Below are 24,065 nucleotides of genomic sequence, written 5' to 3'. Positions count from 1 at the left end.
AGCTGTCAGAGTTATAGTTTGGGCGTAGGACGCACAGATGCACCACCAACACCACCAACAGCCTCATTGGCTCCCATATTAAAAACACAGGAAGATTTCTGAAAAAGGGAGATGTAACAGATTTTTTAGATCGCTCTAACAAAGCTATTTTTTCCATTTTTCTTTAAAAAAAAACATATGTAGACGTTCAGGAAGAACTCAGGACGCTCAAAGTGAAGTCGGATCAATGATAGGTATTATGGTTTTGACAAAAATGCCACTCTACAGAAATAATTTATAGATAGAAATGTATTAAAATGTATAAATTTAAGTTCTTTGTCCTGAGTCTGTCACTGAGTTCCAACACAAGTTCCAACAGTTCAAAAACATAAAGGACAATGATGACATTCTCACTCTAAACAGTTTTATATAACTGTTCCAAAACTATTTCTCCAGGTTACATGAGATACATAATTTACAGATTTCACTGATTTTTAACCAAGATTACCTGTATTTTTAAGAAGATTAAATAAACTCTAAATTTGTCTTAATTTACACTGAATTAGATTATACAAAGTGTAAGATCTGTGTCAAGAGCAGCTCACAGAAGTATGTTTTTAATGCTTAAAAATTAATAAATGCCTCGATCTTGCAAGAAATTGGACCGACATAACAGCTGTCAGAGATCAAATTGAAGCACAGATCAAAAAGATTTCCTCTCTCCTGCATGAAATTGGCTTTGCAGAGCTTTACTGTCTGCATTTGCATATATATATATGTATGTGGGGTTTGTTATAGTGCAGCCTGAGGTTCAGTTCATACGCTGTAGCAGCAGTAATTGAAGTGAAAGGAAGGAGAAGTTAAAGAGAGATATGAGCTCTAGAGACGATGTAAAGAAACCTGTAGTACTTGTTTAAACGGCCTCCTGCCTCGGGCCGAAGAGAGGAATAATAAATGAGCATGTCGGACGTTAGAGGAGGTAAAATACAAAACAGGAAAGAAGCTAAAGCACATAGAAGCTAAACAGAACAGACTGATGAAAAGGAAATACGTAGAACATGAAAAATGGCAAAATAAAAGCACATCATTAGAACTTAAAGACATTTAAAGTGCTGAGAAAACCTCATGTTAGCATTAACTGGAGCATTAACTGATGCTAGTTTAAATGTTGTTACGTAAAAAAACAACAACAAAAAAACAATGTAAAATTAACAAAAAAGACACGAAATTACACAAAAAAAACACCAAAAAATTACCAAAATTAAATATGTAAAAATATTTTTAAAAAACATGAGAAATGATTTTAAAAAATGACATAAAATGACCAACAATAAACCTTAAATGTTTCCTAAGCAGAACACCCAGGAAGACATTTTAAAAAAGAGATGTAAAATTACATAAAAAAGACACAGAATTAGCAAAAAAAGACATAAGAGATCAACAAAAAATGTAAAATGACCAAAAAGGACATTATATGACCAAGAAAAAGACACAAAATGACCAAAAAAAAGATGTAAAAAAGATGTGAAATTACAAAAAGAGACACTACATTTTCAAAAAAGGTACAATGTTACCAAAAACATGTTAAAAATAGCAAAAAAAGACATAACATTACCAAAAATGACAAACCGCTAAACCTCCTTTTTTTAATATCTATATAACTTTATTGACACGTTGCCGTGGAAAATCTTTCAGAACAAACAAACCCAGGACTTTTCCCCAGGAGACGTAAAAAAACAACAATGTAAAATTACCAAAAAGACACAAAATTACCCAAAAAGAGAGATGCAAAAAGATCAAAAAACATGTGAAAAGACAAAAAATGACAAAAAATGATTAACAATAAACCTTAAATGTTTCCCAACAGAACACCCAGGAAGACATTTTAAAAAAGGAGGTGTAAAATGACAGAATTAGCAAAAAAGTCACAAGAGACCAACAAAAAATGACCAAAAAGGACATTAAATTACCAAGAAAAAGACACAAAATGACCAAAAAAAGATGTAGAAAAGATGTGAAATTACAAAAAGAGACACTAAATTATCAAAAAAGGCACAAAGTTACCAAAAAACATGTTAAAAATACCAACAAAAAAAAAGACATAAATTACCAAAAATAACAAACTGCTAAACGTCCTTTTTTCTATCTATATAACGTTACATATAACTTTATTGACACGTTGCCGTGGATACGCATTGTTCTGCTTCTCTCCTGATGATGGCTCGCCTTGTTAGTGACCTGTCAATCAAAGGTAGCCCCGCCCCAAATCATACGATTCTTAATCTTCTATTTTCTTCTAAATGGGGCCATTATTTACACTATTAACATCAGATTTTTTACTAGTGATTGAGACCATAGTGTTGTCCTGAAAAACATTTCTGAGGGAATAAATCAAGTGACAAGTTTTCTCATTTTGCATTGAAATGAATGGAACAAAATGCTTCTGCAGCCACACTTAGCGCCCCCTGCTGGAATTTCCAGTAGAATGCAGCTTAAGGCACTTCCTGGTTGCCTCCCTGCTCAGACCAGGAGGTTGCCGCCTGGTTCCAACGTATAAAACTTGCTGAAATGAACAACACCGTCCTGTAGTTTGTGTGTCAGTGGGTCACAGGTGGAGAATAATAATAATAATAATAATAATAATAATAATAATCAGCAGCACCTGAGCTGTCAGCCGGTTTGTTTTGCAGGAGGAATAAAGATTCTTTCAGCAGTTCTATAAAGTTGACAACAGGACCTTTAAGTGATGGATGGTGTTCTGTTAGGAACTCTGCAGGCCGTAAACACAAACAACAACAACAGTCAACACAGATGGAAATTATTTCATGGGAAAAGAACATTTTTCACACCAATGTCCTGGCTGGATATCACGGGACAGTCCCGCGGTGTCCTCAGAGAGGGACGGCTGGAATATATATTATTATTATTATCAGGACATTCTCACTAGCTGCCTCTGTTTTACTGCACAGGAGCTTGTTTTTCTGCAGAAAAGTGTTTCTGAATGTGGCTGAAGCAGCACCAGGCATCCAAATTTTTCAATTTTTGTGCAAAAAAATCCACGTGTGGCACAAACATTCTAGTTTTTACACACAGTTTTCTTATTATTTTGTGGGACACAGATCTGCAGAACTGTCTGTACATATTTAAAGCTGTATCTCATGCAGGTGTAGAGCTGCACGATTAGTTGACTAATTGATTAATCGATCAATAGAAAAATAATCCCAACTATTTTAATGCTTGATTAAAGTTATTTTTTTTTATCAAAAAATGGCCAAAAATGCTGTTTTCAGCCTCTCAAATAATCCACAGTTTTTTTTTTATAATAATGTGGTGTAGAGCTGCATGAATAGTTGACTAATTGATTCTTCGAGCTATAGAAAACTAATCCCAACTATTTTAATGCTTGATTAAAGTTATTTTTGTCCAAAAATGGCCGAAAATGCTGTTTTCAGCCTCTCAAATATGGAGATTTCCTGATTTTTCCCTCCCCTCCTGCTGGCCCTGTGTACATGATTCCATTTTAATTTCCTCTCTGACCTTCAGTATGTATATATGTATGTATGCAATCTCTGCATTAAACCCCACCAGATTATTTTCCAATTCAAACATTGTGTAGTCAGCGTTGTTTCATTTTATAGCACAAGCTAAACACTTTCTGCTGTGATTGTTTCCTCTCAGAGAGCCTCAGGAGCATGGGTCTCAAACTCGCGGCCCGCGGGCCAATTGCGGCCCTCGTGACGATATTTTGTGGCCCCCACCTTGATATGAAAGTTTAATGTGAGTTTTATATGAATGGCACTTTACTATGATGTGTGTGGAAGGAACCTTTATTTACTTTTTTTGGTAATTTTGTGTCTTTTTTAAATAATTTTGTGTCTTTTTTGGTCATTTTGTGTCTTTTTTTTGGTCATTTTGTGTCTTTTTTTTGGTCATTTTGTGTCTTTTTTTTGTCATTTTGTGTCTTTTTTTTGTCATTTTGTGTCTTTTTTTGGTCATTTTGTGTCTTTTTTTTTGGTCATTTTGTGTCTTTTTTTTGGTCATTTTGTGTCTTTTTTTTGGTAATTCTGTGTCTTTTTTGGTCATTTTGTCTCTTTTTTAAGTAATTAAGTTTTTTTTCTGTGATTCTGTGTCTTTTTTTTTAGTAATTTTGTGTCTTTTTTGTAATTTTGTGTATTTTTTTTGTAATTTTGTGTCTTTTTTTGTAATTTTGTGTATTTTTTGGGGTCATTTTGCGTCTTTTTAAAAATAATTTTGTGTCTTTTTTAGTAATTTTGTGTCTTTTTTTTTGTAATTTAGTTTATTTCTGTCATTTTGTATCTTTTTTTGGGTCATTTTGATACTGCCTCCAGTGGCCCCCAGGTAATTTGAGTTTGAGACCCCTGCTCTAGAGACTTTAGAGCCAAAGAAAAGAGACACTTTTATTAATTACATTATGATTCAACCTATTCTTTACTGGAATATTCCCTGACAAAAACCCTTTTTAAAATACTTCCTATACATTTATTTTATGGAGAGGATTACCTTCTCCCTTCGCCTTCACAAAGATAAATTAAATATGTTAATCTGGAACAGACAGAAGTACTGTATGGATGTAAAGCTGTTTTGTACTTTATTATTTAATGTTTTATTGGGTCTAATGATTAGTTTGCATTACTTATATTTCATTTCGAAACTCCCTGGTGCATAATTTCTTTTTCTTTTCTTGTAAAAAAACAATTGTAAAAAAAAATTAGCCGGAAAAACAGGGAACAATTTGTCAGAAAAAACGGGAAAAAATTGTCAGAAAAACAAAAAAACTAGGCAGATAAAACACAAAAAAAACCTTGATTGCGATTGGCAGAAATACTATTGTATATTGTCTGAAATTAAGCACTGTATTATAATGCTCTCACAAAATAAAATCAAAGATGTTTAAAAAAAAAAAAAAAATACTTCCTATACAACAAAAACAACATAATTTGGACAACATGCAGTTGGTTTACAGATTCTTACAGCTGAAAATTTCATGTTTTCAAACATTTATATCTTCTGTAAAAAGATAATTATTAAAATTAAGTGTAATGCATATCCCCGCCACTAGGGGCTCTCTAAGCTGAGGCCTGACGAGTTTCTCTACTACCCTCATGAGGAACTTCCTGTGTTTTTGCCTTTGTGTGCAGCTGTTGAATCTTTGTCTGAGTTGTGTTTTTATACTGCAAAAGCTGATATTAATTATTAAATCCATCCAGTTCTTATTAAATAATTACTGTCCATGAATCAATCATCATATTTTTGTAATATTTTATCTTGTATCTTCATTCAAATCTGGAGAAGGAAGCAAAAGCAGGAAAAATTGAATTGCTGCTGTCGTTAAATCAGCTTTTTAATCAGAATCAGATGGTAAAATATGATGGATTTTGTGTTGCATTTAGATTAAATTGTGTCTGTAAAGTTGATTTAAATGTGCTGTTTCCATTCATATCTAACTGTGACTGTGAGCCGGTACAGAAATCAGAATAAGAGGTTTTGAGAAGTGGAAATGTTTAGTATTCAATCTCTGACCGATATCAGAATAACACGACTGGCTATAAATAGCTGATCAGTCAGCAGCAGCGTGGCCTGATTCACTGCTGACCTGCTTCATGGTCACATGCTCCACCAGCCGTTCTTTCATAACTGGGTTAGGGCAGCTGTCCAGACGTTACATAAACTCTGAGCGAGCTTTGTACCGACATCACAAGACGCCCCGTCAAGACCCGGCTCATGGTCCAGGTAGCGTGAGACCAGAGCTGCTGCAGCTCCGAGGGTCAACGCTGTAAGAAATGTTGTTTAGTTAGTACGGAGAGCTCACAGCGCTGAAACTAGAGAAAACACATGCAAATACACAAAACACAAGTGTAGCGGGTACTTGCACTCGTTAGTAAATATAAATGATTTATTAAACCTTAATAGGACACTCTTTGAAATACTTGCAAATTCCAAATTTCAACCCTAGAGAATATTGGAGGATATTACATACTGCAAGAATGTGTGAAAAAAACATACGAAAATAATATTTTGAGAAAAAAAGTTTACGAGATTAAAGTGGCAAATCTACGAGAAAAAAATGTGCAGATTTATGAGATTTAAAGTGATGAATCTGCGAGAAAAAAGTTACTTTTTTCCCACTTTTTTTTCGTAAATCTGCGACTTTTTTCCACGCAGATTTTCCACTATAATCTCTTAAATCTGCAACTTTTTCTTGTAGGTTTGCCACTTTAATCTGGTAAATTTGCAACTTTTTTCTCTAAATATTACCCCCCCCCTCCGGGTTTGTACTTTTATTTAAATTCTAAATTTTGCTGATTAGCTGGAAGAAATCCATGTGGTTCTAAGACCTCACAGAGAGACATGGGGACCTCATTTTGATATCCACTGAAGTTACCAAATATAGTTCCTCACCCGATAAAGGGTTAATAGTAGCAAGTTGGATGAACTATGGGCTAGTATGGGCTCAGAAGTCCAGATACGGCTGCTGGAGCTGGCGGTCAGCAATTAATGAGGACACAAGACAGTTGGTGCTGGTACCTTTTATTGTATGAGTGAAAAAAATACTTAATACCCAAAATATATACAAACTGCAGTTATGGCAACCAGTTGGAATATGTTAAGTAAGCGATGCAACTTACGAAAACTCATGCAAATACACAAAACACATGCAAACTGAGAAAACATCTTCATCAATTTAACAACACAAGAGCAGCATTTAGAAAACAAAGACCACAACACAACAGAAGTGTTTCCAGAGGACACTTAAAAGTGATGCACACGTCTGGACACGCTGGATATTATCACAATATTTCATGATAATTATAATTTTCACGTGATAAAGTTATTTTATGATAATGATATTTTTTATGATATAAGGTGATATATAGCGTTAGCCCGCTAGCGTTAGCCTGCTAGCGTTAGCCCGCTAGCCCGTATCAATCACATTGCAGTTAAACCAGGGGTCCGCAACCCAAGGTTATTAAAGTTAACGAAAACTAACAAAATAACGATAAATAGAATTGAAAAAAAAAAATTTGTTTACTGAAATAAAAATAAAAATGAGAGTTTGAAAAAAACGATAACTAACTGAAACTGCCATCTGCAGTGGCTCCCTGTTGCTTTGACAAAAAAAAAAAATATATATGGAATTTGTCTACAATTTAATCCACATCATTGTAGTGATTCTTACATTTTCCAATTGTAAAAATATCTACCCTATAGACAGGAAAAAATATATATTTTAGTCGACTGAAATGTGCATCATAGCCTATCACCATCTGGCTCTTCGCCCTATAAATTTTTGCCAAAACTAGCTACAACAGAAAAGACAGATTTTTTTAAATATTAACTGCCAGTGCTTCACGCTGAGTGCTTTGTTTGATTTGCAGTAAAAAATTGGCAAATTACTTTCATTAAGGCTCAAAGATGCGTCTCCAGAGAAACATTTCTTTATGTTTTTTGGCCAAAAAGGTCTCTTTTAATGGAAAAGGTTGCTGACCTCTGAGTTAAACAAATCAAATAAATGAATGAAACACGTTTTAGTTCGTCTCTCTCAACGGCACCAAGTTGGTCTTGGTTTTGCTAGCCCGCTAACGCTAGCATGCTATCGATCGGCCGTTAACGTTAGCATACTATGATCGTTCTAACGTGAAGTTATCATTATCTTGAAATAACATGATAATGTCACAAGATTGTCCAGACCATAGACTGTATAACACACTTGTGACATTATCACGTGTTTTCAAGATAATGATAATTTCACGTTAGAACGATCATAGCGTGCTAACGTTAGCCAGAGATCGCTAGCATGCTAACGTTAGCCAGCGATCGCTAGCATGCTAACGTTAGCCGACAATCGATGGCAGGGGAACATTAACGGCCGATTGATAGCACGCTGACATTAGCCAGCTATCGATAGCATGCTAATGTTAACGGCCGATCGATAGCATGCTAACGTTAGCCGACAATCGATGGCAGGGGAACATTAACGGCCGATTGATAGCATGCTGACATTAGCCGGTGATCGATAGCATGCTAATGTTAACGGCCGATCGATAGCATGCTAACGTTAGCCAGCGATCGCTAGCATGCTAACGTTAGCCGACAATCGATGGCAGGGGAACATTAACGGCCGATTGATAGCACGCTGACATTAGCCGGCGATCGATAGCATGCTAATGTTAACGGCGGATCGATAGCATGCTAACGTTAGCCGGCGATCGAGCAAGACCAACATGGTGCCATTGAGAGAAACCAACTAAAATGTGTATCATTCATTTATTTGATTTGTTTAACTGCAGTGTGACTGATACGGGCTTATAACATGAAAATATAATTATCTTGAAATAACTTGATAATATCACAGACGTGTGCATCACTTTTAAGTGTCCTCTGGAAACACTTCTGTTGTGTTGTGGTCTTTGTTTTTTCTAAATGCTGCTCTTGTGTTGTTGAATGATGAAGATGTTTTCTCAGTTTGCTTGTGTTTTGTGTATTTGGATGTGTTTTCTCTATTTGCAGTGCTGTGAGCTCTCCGTAGATTCGGGTTTAATAAAATAACGTGAACTGAAGTAGCTTCGGGATAAACTAACGGTTTGAGTTCATTCATCTGAATCATAAACGGAGCTCAGGAGAAAAGCAGTGTGGGGATTTTAAGGAGGATATTTTTTACAGTGTGCTCTGTTGACCTAATCCGTCCTGGCACACGCTGCCTGTTTCTCTTTCAGACGCCTGTTGTTACATAAGTTGAGGCTCCTTTGTAGTGAAAGGTCCTCCAGATACTTTTCTAAATCTGTTCTGAGCAGCTCGGCCTACAAACATTCTTACACAACACCTGTCTGAACACAGCAGCTTCTCTTTGTTTCATAAAGCTGCTGCAGCTGCTGATCACACTGCAGCTCAGCTTTAACCCTCTGGAGTCACACTTCTTCATCACGTCAAAAAAAGACACAAAAATGACCAAAAAATGACCAAAAAAGACACAAAATGACTAGAAAAAAGACACAAAATGTCCAAAAAAGACACAAAAAGACTAGAAAAAAGACACAAAATGACCAAAAAAGACACAAATTTACAAAAAAAGACACAGAAGACACAAATTGACAAAAAAGAGACAAAATGACCAAAAAAAGACACCAAATGACCAAAAAAGACACAAAAGATGCGAAATGACAAAAGAAGACACAAAATAACTAAAAAAAGACACAACAACAGACACAAAAATGACCAAAAAAGACACAAAAACACACAAAATGACTAGAAAAAAGACACAAAATGCCCAAAAAAGACACAAATTTACAAAAAAGACACAGAAGACACAAATTGACAAAAAAGAGACACAATGACCAAAAAAAAGACACAAAATTACCAAAAAAGACACAAAAAAGACGCAAAATGACAAAAGAAGACACAAAATAACAAAAAAAAGACACAACAACAGACACAAAAATGACCAAAAAAGACACAAAAATACACAAAATGACTAGAAAAAAGAGACAAAATTACAAAAAAAGACACAGAAGACACAAAATTCCAAAAAAGAGACAAAATGACCAAAAAAAGAGACAAAATTCCAAAAAAGACACAAAATAACTAATAAAAGATACAAAATTACCATTATTTTCCTCCTTAGCTTAGACGAGCTCAGTTTCTGTCTGCAGCCTTTAAAGTAGAGTTATAATTTATGAATTCTGACTTTTCATACTTACTCAGGCAGATACGAAGTTGAGATTTAGTTCCATTTTGTGGAATTTGTCTCTTTTTGTGATTCAGTCTTGTTGACTACTTTGCTAACAGCCAAACATCAAGCAAGTGCAACAACACAAGACATAGCAAGCTAGCTAATATTACGTACTAGTCTAGTATTGCCCAGCCCTAGATGACACACATTTAGAATAATCCCAATCATTATATGTTCTGTGGTATGCCAAATATGTTGATCTTTCCCTAGTTTAAACATTTAAAGACAATTTGATCTTTGACAGATGAAATCAGAATAAGCAAACCTGGAGACACTTTTTATTTGAGAAGAATCTCATGTTTCATGCACCAGCATCTCAGACTGGAATTGGATAATTTAGTTAAAACTCTTTTAGGGACTTTTGTCATTTGCAGGTTAAAACACCTCCAGGTGTATTTTGATGACTAAACTTCAATATGTAGCAATATCTTCAGGCTCTGTTTAACACATTACTTTATAACATGTGTTGTGTGTGGAAGGTCCCTTTATTTACTTTTTGGGGTAATTTTGTGTCTTTTTTAAGTAATTTATTTTTTCCGTCATTTTGTGTCTTTTTTTGGTAATTCTGTGTATTTTTTTTGTCAGTTTTGTGTCTTTTTTTGTCACTTTGTGTCTTTTTTTTGTCATTTTGTGTCTTTTTTAAGTAATTTTGTGTCTTTTTTAAGTAATTTATTTTTTCCGTCATTTTGTGTCTTTTTTTGGTAATTCTGTGTATCTTTTTGTCAGTTTTGTGTCTTTTTTTTGTCATTTTGTGTGTTTTTTTTTAGTAATTTTGTGTCTTTTTTAAGTAATTTTGTGTCTTTTTTGGTAATTTTGTGTCTTTTTTGAGTAATTTATTTTTTCCGTCATTTTGTGTCTTTTTTTTGTCATTTTGTGTCTTTTTTTGTCAGTTTTGTGTCTTTTTTTTAGTAATTTTGTGTCTTTTTGGTCATTTTGTGTCTTTTTTAAGTAATTTTGTGTCTTTTTTAAGTAATTTAGTTTTTCGTCTGTCATTTTGTGTCTTTTTTATTTGAGAAGAATCTCATGTTTCATGCACCAGCATCTCAGACTGGAATTGGATAATTCAGTTAAAACTCGAGGGACTTTTGTCATTTGCAGGTTAGAACACCTCCAGGTGCATTTTGATGACTAAACTTCAATATGTAGTAATATCTTCAGGCTCTGTTTAACACATTTCGTGGCAGAATCGGCACAAAAGCAATTAAAAAAGTGCTGTTTTTTTGTACACACTACAGGGTTAGTGTGCAGATTGAATGGGGGAATCTGAAAAACAGTAAAAAACGCTGCAGGACTAATCTTTAGGATGGACAGAGGAGGTCAGTGGGAGTTCATCGGTCCCTGTCATCAGGATAATAACCCTGGTTTCATCCTCTGTCTGATGTCAGAGGTCAGAGGTCACAGGTAGAAGCACAGCTTGGAGGTTTGAGGCCCCGAAACAATTATCTTTTGACGGGAAGGGAAAGTGCTGAGCGGGCAGTCTTCTCTGTTTACTATGTTGTTTATTGCTTCCTTCCTTATGGCACCAGTTCTTTAGGCGGGTGCATATGAAATAAAACACCCTAAAAAAATTCTAACAAAAGGTTTCTCTGCTGATTTTTATAGTATTAGATGTCCTAAATAAGATACTAAATATTACCAAAATCTGACCACTAGACAAAGTCATGTGAGAAAGGAGAAATAATAATAATAATAATAATAATAATAATAATAACTGAAGGGAAACTGTAAAGTGTCTGTGTTGCAAGGTGCTTATCTAGGAAGGCTCACTGGAACTGATCACATCTTTGTGGTTGGAAATGTAATAAATAATACAAGTGAAGCTAATAAAGTTCAATTAAATTAATGCATGGTATTCATTTTTCAGAATAAATATATACTGTATATGACCTACATTAATGAGTTGGAATGATGTAAATACATGTCCAAAATGAACATATCTATTTGATCAAATAATCATCTAGTGATATTCTCAATAGTTTTAAATGATTCTTTGACCCAGAAAATGTAGATTTTGACACCAAGATTGACCTTCTAAGTGGCTTGGAAGATATATTGGTTCTCATAGACTTTATATGGCTGCCATCTCCCATCCACAATCTTGATGAAGTGGCTCCCAACAATAATGTAAACTTATGGTGATAGAGAGCATGTGGAAAAAATGTGTAGCTTTTGTCCGACGTGTCCCCTTTATTTAGCTCCGCCTCCTGACTAGAAGGAGTATTGGTAATTTTAAAGACCTGAAGTTTTTGAAAATGGGGCATTTCTTGGAGTCAGTAATTGGTAAACTTTTAGTATGTTTTTAAGTACATCTGATACTACTGGAAACCACTGAGAAACCTTTTGGTAGAGTTGTACTTTCCATTGATCTCTTTTCCACTCTCGAAGAAAAGTTTGGTTGTGATGTTTCCATGCATTAAACTAATCCATATCAGTCTTTGCGGCGTAAATGCCGACCCAGCATTTTTTCCCCAGAGCCCCCTGTTATTGGCAGCCACACTGAACTGCTGGGCTCCGTTTGAGTCAATGAGAAGGTTGTGTTTAAATGCAGGACTCAGGTTAGAGGCCATGTTGAGGTCGACTGTTTTATTCATAGATGTTCTGATGCAGTTTAACTAGAGCTGGGCGATATGGACCAAAAGTCAAATGTTCAGTCAAAGTCAAATATGACATGTCACAAGTAGTTTTATTGAAACCGTTTATTTAAGTGAACATAAATACTGTATAACAACAGGAGTAATTTAAAAAAACAAAACAATCAAAGCTCCATAAAATGCACATTTCAATAAAAAAATATCTTAAATAAAAAAAGCCTATGAAATGAAATAGGCCAATCTTTTTCTGAAATAAATACCGTATTTCCTCAATTTAAAGCCGGGCCCCTATTAATGACCGGCCTCATTTAGTAACTGGGTGTGAAACAATTTTTAGTAAATAAAAGCCGTCCTCTTTTATAAGCCGGGTGTCTCACCGGTGTTATGTCAAAGGCTTTTTAGTAGTTTAGACATTTTAAATTCTGTTAAAATGAACATTCAGCTGTTCATTGTTTGTTTACATCCCAGTACTTCCAATATGGCCGACATCCGGGTAACTGGCTACAATGCGCTGTGTAAAACACTCTAAAAAGTGCCAGTCAGAGCTGCTCTGATTTTATTTTTTTAATAAAAGCCTCCTTCAAATAATAGCCTGCCCCTATTATTAGCCGGGTCCCAAACTGATTTTTTATATTAATAGAAGCCCCGGCTACTATTGAGGAAATACGGTATATTTAGAAAAGAATAACGAACATTACAAAATAACTAAATACGACAAACCCTAGTAAGGGCAGCATTTATATATAATGAAAGATTTTTTTTAAATTTCATATCACATTTAAATATATATATCGATATCTCTTTTATATCAATATATCTTTTATATGGATATATCGCCCAGCCCTAACTTTTTCCTGAGCATTTTCTTACTGCACAAACATACGGAAGAAAAACCATCACATTGGATCAAATTGTGACGTTTATAATCGTGACACTCGTCGCTAGTTGTAAAGACATTGTTGTAGGTGGCATAAAAAAATATTTTTCCATAATCGTGTTAACTCTATGGAGTCTTGGTCTATTTTCTTCTTTTCAAGTCATTTTGTGTCTTTTTTCTGGTCATTTGTGTCTTTTTGGTGTCTTTTTTGAGTCTTTTTTGGTAATTTTGTGTCTTTTTTTGGGTCATTTGTGTCTGTTGTTGTCTTTTTTTAGCAAATTTTGTGTCTTTTTTAGTCATTTTGTGTCTTTTTTGTGTCTTTTTTGTGCCTTTGTAAGTTATCTTGTGTCTTTTTTGGGTCATTTGTGTCTGTTGTTGTCTTTTTTTAGCTAATTTTGTGTCTTTTTTAGTCATTTTTGGTCATTTTTGTCTTTTTTGTGCCTTTTGTAAATTATTTTGTGTCTTTTTTGACATTTTGTATCTTCTGTGGGTTTTTTTGGTTATTCTGTCTTCTCATTGTGACGTTTATAATGGTGACACTCGTCACTAGATGTGAAGACAGACGTTGTAGGTGGCATAAAAAAACATTTTTCCATAATCGTGTTAATATATTTGGTGCTGAAATAGGATTACTCTATATTCAGGCTCTTTATATTTGTTGCCCTGCTGACAGCTGCAGTCTAAAAAAACTAAAACTAAAATAAAACCATGTGACTTGTTCTCACTGTTTCCCCTGATGATTCCTAAAAAGCACCGTGAACTCTGAGGACCTGGACAATCTGTTCTTTCTTTTCAATTAGTCCCTGGACTAACCCATAAATAATTCATGGGCCTGTATTAATAACTAATAAGGATAAGTGATATTAGGGAACAACTAGCAGCGAAGGGTCAGAAGGTCTCAGATCTCTCCGGTCACAGAGACAAAATGTTCAGGAGCAGAAAACGTCGATCCCCGGGCGGCTTGTAAATCATATCGGTCATTACGAGCCTAATTCATCTCTGTATAAAAGCAGGCTGTATTCAGAATCTGTGAAATATGAGTTGATCTCTTTATCCGCCGGCTAGATAATGCAAACGACTCGCAACCTCCAGGATTTAATCGGCTAAATCCCTCTTTCTGTTAATGTGATTTAAGAGGATTTCCTCTATACGTTATTATGGCGTCAGGCTTTCACTCGTTTCCTGACAACACATCATTTCCTCTTCTCTTCTCTTGGTTTTTTTTTTTTTTTATCCCTGCATCATATGTTTGACCCTATTATTCAGTAAAAACATCCTCGAGGTTTCTTCTTCTGCAGACACAAATAAATAAACACGGCTATGTAGTATTAAATTATATATAACAGGGGTCTCTTAACTCAAAATGACTAAAAAAAGACACAAAATTACAAAAAAAAGACACAAAATTACTTTAAAAAAAAGACACAAAATTACTAAAAAAAGACACAAAATGATAGAAATAAAACTAAATTACTTAAAAAAGACACAAAATTACTAAAAAAAAGGACACAAAATTACTAAAAAAAAGGCACAAAATTACTAAAAAAAAGACACAAAATGACAGAAAAATCACTAAATTACTTAAAAAAGACACAAAATGACAAAAAAAAGATACAAAATGACCAAAAGTGTATTAACCCTCTGGAGTCCACAAAAGCGCCGGAGCATGACTTCTTCAATAAAATATAAAATATAAATAAAATATGATTCTACTGAAGTTTTTCCAGAGGTTTTTCAAATGTTGCAGTTTGCATTCAGTATTTTTAATGCAATCTTTCGTGTTTAATGTTTATTGTGTTATTTTTGTGTTTTTTTAAATTTTTCTGTTTTTCTGTGTTTTTTTTAATGTGTTTTTTGTATTTTTGTGTGTTTTTGTGTATTTTTTTGTGTGTTTTTTGTATTTTTCTGTGTGTTTTTGTGTATTTAGTGTGTTTCTTTGTATTTTATATGTGTTTTCTTGTAATTTTTTGTGTTTTTTAATGTGTGTTTTTTGTATTTTTGTGTGTTTTTACATTTTTTAAGTGTAATATACAGGCAGAACGAAAAAAAGTCAAAAACGGACAAATCAGCCAAAAACTCCCAAAACTTGAAAGGGTTAAACTATGTAGGAAATCTATCTTTAAGTAATGGATATTAAACGTAAAGATGCAGAATGAAATTCTAAAAAAAGAACGATAGAATGTATAAAAGATCCTGATTTTGAAGCTTTGATATCTTTTATATTCTTGGTTTTATTTTTGTTTTTTGTTTTGTTTTTTTGCTTCATTATTCCCATTGTTAAGTTTGTTATAATTTAAGCTGTATGTACTGTATATTATATGTCGGACCCCAGGAAGAATGGGGATCCAAATAAAACAATAAACAATAAACACAAACAAACACACAACAGTCTGCACAATAAAATCGACCACGCGCTCGCCTGTTACCTTGACCAGCAGGAGAACAGATCAACATGTGTTGTGGCAGCATCAGCGTGGCCTTTCCCATTGATTTCCTGTTTGTGTGTCACAGAGAAGCAGGTTGCTGAGAGGCTTGAGTTATGCAACAGCATGCAGCTGCAGGCTTTCACCCATAAATCCCTGCCAGCGCTCAACTTGAGCAGATTAAAGTTGAGTGAATGCCCACCCTGACAGCGGCTCGTGGTCGTGGGCGCTGCAGGGTCATTTTTCACTCTGCTGGACAAACGAGAGCTGAAACTTATGAATTGTGACTTTTCAGACCCACTCAGAGAGACACAGAGTCGGGATTTTGTATTTTTAAAGCATCGTTTTGTAGAATTTGTCTTTTTTTTATTCAGTCTCAGCGTCTGTCTGCAGCCTTTTGTTGCACAAAGCTTTCTTAAAGTCAGTCCAAGGTTTAGTCTCTCATGGCAGCCTCTTACTCGGTCACTCTCTCCTTTTTTCTCTTCTGATTTTCCTCCGTAGCTTCCTATTTTTTTTCCCATTATTCGAGAAAATAATTCATTGATAATGAAAATAATCATAAGGAGAGTTGAAATGGTTCAATTTTGACTTTTCATACCTTCTCAGGGAGACACAGAGTTGGGATATTGTGTTTTTAAAGCATCGTTTTGTGGAATTTGTCTTTTTTTGTGATTCAGTCTAGTTGACTACTTTGCTAACAGCCAAACATCAAGCAAGTGAAACAACACAAGACATAGCAAGCTAGCTAATTAGGGCCTCGGGGCAATCTGCACTACTGTTATACTGTGGATTTCTTCTTCTTCCTCTTCCGGACGCAATTTCGTCCCGCTACTAGTCCTACAACTTGAAGAGTTGCAGGACAAATTATATATCAAACGTGCGGTTTGATCGGGATCGGTGTGCTATTACTTTTCTCTACAGAATATGAATTTCTCGCGTCGTAAGTTGTGAAAAACTGCCCAAAATTTTGCATTGAAGTGAATGGGACGGGCGACAAAAAATGAGTGAAAAAGAACAATAATTGGAGATTTTTAAACGTCTACTTCTCCGGCATAATTTCACCTAGAGACTCCATTTAAACTTTAAACAGTAGACACAAGTCTTGTGTATCGGTGTATTAATCCACGTTTCGATAGGTCATATAGTTTTTTATCAATCCCTGTTCAATGACCATGATCATTTTTGGAGAAATTCTGAGATTATAATGGGTGTGTATTGCACGGAATGTTCGTGTCACAGTGTGTGACATCATCGCCAGAGTGTAGAGGGAGAGAAAAAACTGTCATAAAATAAATTTGAAAACGGCGCTCCAGGCCGCAAATTCCACTCTACAGAAATAATTTATACATAGAAATGAGGAAAATTAGTCTTCTCACTCACAATCCTCTGGTAAAGCTGTCAGAGTTATAGTTTGGGCGTAGGACGCACAGATGATCCACCAACACCACCAACAGCCTCATTGGCTTCCATATTAAAAACGCAGGAAGATTTCTGAAAAAGGGAGATGTAACAGTTTTTTTAGATCGCTCTAACAAAGCTATTTTTTCATTTTTCTTAAAAAAAAATCATATGTAGACATTCAGGAAGAACTCAGGACACTCAAAGTGAAGTCGGATCAATGATAGGTATTATGGTTTTGCCAAAAATGCTTTCTGTTCGAGGCCAGAAATTCCAGTCTGTCCACCTCTATACGGAACATTGGCAGTTGGTGTCAGTTAATTCTGTTGATTGCTCTGCTCTGATTGCCTTTGATCTTTAATGTGAATGCAGTTACAGATACACACACACACATGTGCCTAAGCGCGCACACTCCTCCAGATACACATGCTTCAAACACACATGCGCACACACACACACACACACACACACATTTTGAGGTTAAAGGTCATAGTTTGCTGTATAAATAAATACTTGTAAAGGAATGCTTGTTGTAGGTGTGCTCCTTGTATATTATATAGTATCATAACATTAATTGTTATAAATCTCTGAAGAATCTCATCATAGTGTACACACACCGGCAGTAGCCCCCGTGGCCCTTTCACTATTTACCCAAAGGAAATGTTCTAGTTTCACTGGCTGCTATTCTGCTGTTATTCCAGGGATTAATTCATAAAACTCAAGAGTTGTGGGTGTTGATGACTCCAGAGCTGAATCAACAGTCTGTAAAATCACTTTGTTTGCTCTCCATGATGCTGTTTGTTTATAGTCTCATCCCTTTTTCCTCTGAACGCTGCAACAAACTCTGTTAATTACATGCTTGGTTTGGAGAGCCTGCCCTGTTTCTTTTAATCCACTTATTCCTCTGAATGTATACGTGGAGATCTGGTTTTGTCTCTTTGTTCGATGTCGAGTTTATCGTCTCACTTGCGAAGGGAAGCACTTATTTCTGCTCCGTCGGCTCTTTCTGTCTTTAAAACTTTAATTAGCGCCCACGTTCGGGTCCACGTTAGACGCAGATGACTCCCATTACTCTCTGCAGAGGCACCTGTCCCGACGCAATAAATTCACATTTTTTATTAGCGTCATAATTTCCGGTCGCTATGGCTACAGCGGCCACAGCTCAGCAGGTTTCTGCTCGCTCCGTGCTGCTGCTTCAACAAAAGATTTATCTGTTTTACCTCGTTGGACGAGTTGTCCGACAGACTTGGCCGAGTCCGGAGCGAGTTGTTGTTGGGTAGAGAGCTGGTAATATAAAATATAATATGATAATATATGGCTTTGTCCTGTCTAAAAGGGTCCAGTCACAACAAAGACAATGTTCCTGTTGTCACCCATTGACTTATGTCTTGACTTTTATTTTATATTTAATAAATTGAGCTACAGCAAAAGGCCAGACTGTAGTAGAGACTCTAGAAATGTCCTGAGTCACTCACCTTCAGCACTTTTAAATTTTGAACTATTTTTTTTAAACCATTAAATCATAACTTACTATAAGTAGGTACATTTTATCTCCTCACATGATGCCTCTTTTCCACTTTGCGTGTCAGACATAGTTCCTTTTTTTAATTTAAATAACAAATTCACATGAGAAAGACAAACAGGGACACAAACTAAGTACCAACACTTAAAAATAGTCATATTGCATGACAAAATATGCCCTAAATAAGTCCTGCAGCTCTATGGAATCAGCACAATCTTGGCTAGAAGTGGGAAAAACACAAACATGTATTTTGTCCAGAACAACACAGTTATAATGACAGAAATTATAAAAAAGAAAAAGTGCATTTTGAATTTCTATGATAAATTATTTATTTTTAAACAGCCTCTCCTGTCCTCTCCTCTCGGCTCTGTGTAAACAGAATTTCAGTGAATATTTGTCACGTGACAAATCAGAAATCAGAAAAAAAGTTGATTTTCTCTGGTAAATTACTTTATAAGTGTCATGAAGGTTGTTACAAACACAAAATGACCAAAACATTACGTAAAATGACCAAAAATCACCAAAAATCACCAAAAAAACACACTAAAAGATGTAAAATGACCATAAAAAGACACAAAAAGACGTAAAATTACCAAAAAAAGACACAAAAACATGTCTTTGTGCAGAATAACAGTTAAAATGACATAAATTGAATTTCTCTGATAAATAATTTATACATTGAGCTCCAGTAAAAGGCCAGACTGTAGTAGGGACTCTAGAAATGTCCTGAGTCACTCACCTTCAACACTTTTAAATTTTGAACTATTTTTTTTAAACCATTAAATCATAACTTACTATCAGTAGGTACATTTTATCTCCTCACATGACGTCTCTTTTCCACTTTGCGTGTCAGACATAGTTCCTTTTTATTTAAATAACACATTCACATGAGAAAGACAAACTAAGTACCAACGTAATACTTTATATATATTTATGTACTATATTTACTTTATTTATATTTATTTATTTATTGGCTAAAAATGGTCAAATTACAAGACAGAATTTGCCTTAAAATCCCAACATGTGTCCAGTTCCAGGCTGTTTTTTAAAAAAAACTCTTTTTACATTTACAATTTTATTTATTTATTTATTTTATTTTATTTTATTCATTTATTTTATTTATTTTCATTTTAAATTTACATTTCACAACTCACTGTGTCCTTTTAATTCACTGCAATATATAAAATATATATAAATAATAATACGTCCTGCAGCTCAAAATTGTATTATGTGCAGAATTACACAGTTATAATGCCATAAATCATAAAAAAAAAGGAGAGAGTTTAATTTCAGGTAATTTATTTACTTTTAAATTTGAAAAAAAATGTTTCTAGCCTCTCCTGTCCTCTCCTCTCTGCTCTGTGTAAACAGATTTTCAGTGAATATTTGTCACATGACCGACAAAATTTCCAAAAAAAGACACAAAATGACCAAAAAAAGACACAAAATGACCAAAAAAGACACAAAATTTCCAGAAATTACCAAAGAAAAAGACGCAAAATTACCAAAAAAAGATTTACATTTCTAAAAAAGACACAAAATTACCAAAACAAGACATAAAATTAATAAAACAAGACACAAAATTTCCCAAAATTACCAAAAAAGACACAATTTCCAGAAATTACTTTAAAAAAAAAAAAGACACAAAATGACCAAAACAAGACAAAAAAAGTCTACGCATTGTAAATATTGAAATATTGTTCAACCTTTCCTGTCCTCTCCTCTCGGCTCTGTGTAAACAGATTTTCAATGAATATTTGTCACATGGCCGACAAAATTTCCAAAAAAAGACACAAAATGACCAAAAAAGACACAAAATTTCAAGAAATTACCAAAAAAAGACGCAAAATTACCCAAAAAATATTTACATTTCTAAAAAAGACACAAAATGACCAAAACAAAACGTGAAATTACCCAAAAAAGTCTAAGCATTGTACATATTGAAATATTGTCACGTTTCCAACCTTTCCTGTCCTCTCCCCTCTGCTCTGTGTAAACATAGTCTATATAATGTCTTCAGTGTCTCTAAGGGGGAAGAATTTAATGTTTTTTAGTGCAAACAGTTTATTTTTTGTGACGTTTTAAATGAGACATGTAGAATAAAGAGATTCTGACAGAAATATCACAATTTTAAGCTTCGTTTTTGGTTACTTTTTGTAAACATTACAACCAAACACATAACCAAAGACCTTCACTCTACCAGAATATGTAACAGACAATAATTACTGACTAATAAACTACTGTAAGAAACAACTATAACACCAATATAAAAACATATTTATTCTCAAATCAGTATCTGTTAATGTCATGTGAAGGTCTGCTGGGTGGAGTTTTATCTTGATCTGGTCTCAGTATGAGTCAGACCTCCTGCAGCTGCTTTCAGAAGATAAATAAATGTTTTGGGGTTTGGCACCTTTCAATCACGTCTCTACGGGTTTGATTGACAGGTGTCAGAGGCCATCACAGTCACCTGGAGGGGCTGAGACTCTGTTCAAACAAAACCAGGCTGGAACAGAAATAATAACAAGAAATAAGAGTTAAAAGTCTGGCGGCACAAGATGCCAAACTCTTACTGTCAAATAACAGTAAATACTTATTTAGTTTTGTTTTTTTTACAGAAAATGTCTTTAAAAATATGGATAATATACAGTAATAATAGTAATATGCAGTAAAATATGCAGGAGAAAAAAGAAAAATGCAGTACAAGTTCATACAAGTTCAGTTAAACGGTAATATTAATATGAATATCTGTATTTATAAAAAAATAATGTATCTGTAGAATATCTAAAGTTTTTTAAAAGTATTTTACTTAAAGTGTTGCTGCCAGACTTTTTTAAATGTTTACTTTTATTTATTTTTTTACGTTAAATTAGAAGTTTTACTGTAAAAAACAAACAAACCCCGAAACAAATCGAAAGTTCCCTAAATTTTACATTCAGCAATACATTTTATTTTTTGCGTTATTTTTTATTTTTACATAGAATGCACTGTAATTTAACATTCAAGGTTAGGCTTAGGCAATTGCAATTGATATAATACAATAATATTGTAAACAAAACAACAACAAGAACTATAATCTCCCATTATATTAATGAACAGATTTCAACATTTTTTGTAATATATATATACAATTTTTATGGCAAGTAAAAACCAAGAAAAATCCTGTAAAATAATACATTAATTTCTTTCTTTTTTTTCAAGTTCATAGTCGTCCCACTGCAGATCTAGTTTGTGTTATTTACAGCCTCTTGGACTTAACTGTATTTTCCTCCTTTAGACCACAAAACTTCTCTGGTCTGAAACCTCAGAAACCTCAGAAAACCTCAGAAAACCTCAATAACCTCAATAACCTCAGAAAACCTCAGAAACCTCAGAAAACCTCAATAACCTCAATGACCTCAGAAAACCTCAGAAACCTCAGAAAACCTCAATAACCTCAATAACCTCAGAAAACCTCAATAACCTCAGAAAACCTCAGAAAACCTCAGAAACCTCAGAAAACCTCAATAACCTCAATAACCTCAGAAAACCTCAATAACCTCAATAACCTCAGAAAACCTCAATAACCTCAGAAACCTCAGAAAACCTCAGAAACCTCAGAAACCTCAGAAAACCTCAATAACCTCAGAAAACCTCAATAACCTCAATAACCTCAGAAAACCTCAATAACCTCAGAAACCTCAGAAAACCTCAGAAACCTCAGAAAACCTCAATAACCTCAATAACCTCAATAACCTCAGAAAACCTCAATAACCTCAATAACCTCAGAAAACCTCAATAACCTCAGAAAACCTCAGAAACCTCAGAAAACCTCAGAAACCTCAGAAAACCCCAATAACCTCAATAACCTCAGAAAACCTCAGAAAACCCCAATAACCTCAATAACCTCAGAAAACCTCAATAACCTCAGAAAACCTCAATAACCTCAATAACCTCAGAAAACCTCAGAAAACCTCAGAAACCTCAGAAAACCCCAATAACCTCAATAACCTCAGAAAACCTCAATAACCTCAGAAAACCTCAATAACCTCAATAACCTCAGAAAACCTCAATAACCTCAGAAACCTCAGAAAACCTCAGAAACCTCAGAAACCTCAGAAAACCTCAATAACCTCAGAAAACCTCAATAACCTCAATAACCTCAGAAAACCTCAATAACCTCAGAAACCTCAGAAAACCTCAGAAACCTCAGAAAACCTCAATAACCTCAATAACCTCAATAACCTCAGAAAACCTCAATAACCTCAATAACCTCAGAAAACCTCAATAACCTCAGAAAACCTCAGAAACCTCAGAAAACCTCAGAAACCTCAGAAAACCCCAATAACCTCAATAACCTCAGAAAACCTCAGAAAACCCCAATAACCTCAATAACCTCAGAAAACCTCAATAACCTCAGAAAACCTCAATAACCTCAATAACCTCAGAAAACCTCAGAAAACCTCAGAAACCTCAGAAAACCCCAATAACCTCAATAACCTCAGAAAACCTCAATAACCTCAGAAAACCTCAATAACCTCAATAACCTCAGAAAACCTCAATAACCTCAGAAAACCTCAATAACCTCAATAACCTCAGAAAACCTCAATAACCTCAGAAACCTCAGAAAACCTCAGAAAACCTCAGAAAAAGTCCCATAAATGTGTAGTACAACAGACTCTCAGTACCAGTTAAATAACTGTTAATCGAAGAAAACCAAGCAGCTCAGTCTGTTTAACTGGGAAAATCAATAAAGCTGTTTTTTCTCTGTCATTGCTTCAAATGAGCACCATGTATTTGTTATGTTGCAGATCAATACCACCTTTTCTCACCATGTTTCTCTTTCTTTCTTTCTTTCTTCTCTCCAGTCAACAATCTTCGGGGCGTTAACCAATGAGAGAGCTCTGTTCGACAACAGACTGGTGAGTCACCTCCATGTCAACTTCTTATTATTTATTGTGGGTTTTTTTTTTGCTGAATGATGAAGCTGGTAAACAAGGACGTTTGTGTTTTGAAGGCGTGAAGTTGGTTTTAATTGAAAAACAGAAAGCAAAGGGGGAATTAGAATGCAGTAAAAAAAAAACACATAAAAGTCTAGTTAAACAGTAAAAGTGCAGTAAAATTGGTAATATAAATTAATTTCCATATCTGTATTTATTTAAAAAATGCATCTGTAGAATAACTTAAAGTTTATTTTGTTTTTAATATGACAGTAAGTGTTGCTGCCTGACTTTATACATTTTTATTACATTTTTTACCTTTTTGTTTCACATTAAATTAAAAGTTTTACAGTAAAAAAACATTATTATTATTATTATTATTAATTTACTTTTTTTTTTTACAAAGAATTGTATATATATATATATATATATATATCGATTTTTTACATTTTCTTTAACCTTTTTGTTTCACATTAAATTAAAAGTTTTACAGTAAAAAAACACCCATGAAAGTTGCCTTAATTTTACATTCAGCAATATATTTTTACATTTATTTTTTGTATTATTTATTTATTAATAATAATAATAATAATAATTATTATTATTAT

At 34.3% G+C, this 24,065-nt stretch overlaps 1 long non-coding RNA gene across 1 annotated transcript in view; it reads left to right on the top strand.

Annotated features, from left to right (window-relative positions):
• The window catches only part of LOC131974095 (uncharacterized), a 56,443-nt gene extending 32,976 nt beyond the window's left edge, over positions 1-23,467 (top strand). The window contains exon 3 of the long non-coding RNA XR_009394625.1: positions 23,386-23,467. This is a non-coding gene — a long non-coding RNA (uncharacterized LOC131974095). The remainder of the gene's footprint in view (positions 1-23,385) is intronic.
• The last annotated feature ends 598 nt before the right edge of the window (positions 23,468-24,065 follow it).

This window comes from Centropristis striata, chromosome 7, assembly GCF_030273125.1.
Source record: "Centropristis striata isolate RG_2023a ecotype Rhode Island chromosome 7, C.striata_1.0, whole genome shotgun sequence".
Lineage (NCBI taxonomy): Eukaryota > Metazoa > Chordata > Actinopteri > Perciformes > Serranidae > Centropristis > Centropristis striata.
This window is presented reverse-complemented; position numbering and strand designations above follow the sequence as displayed.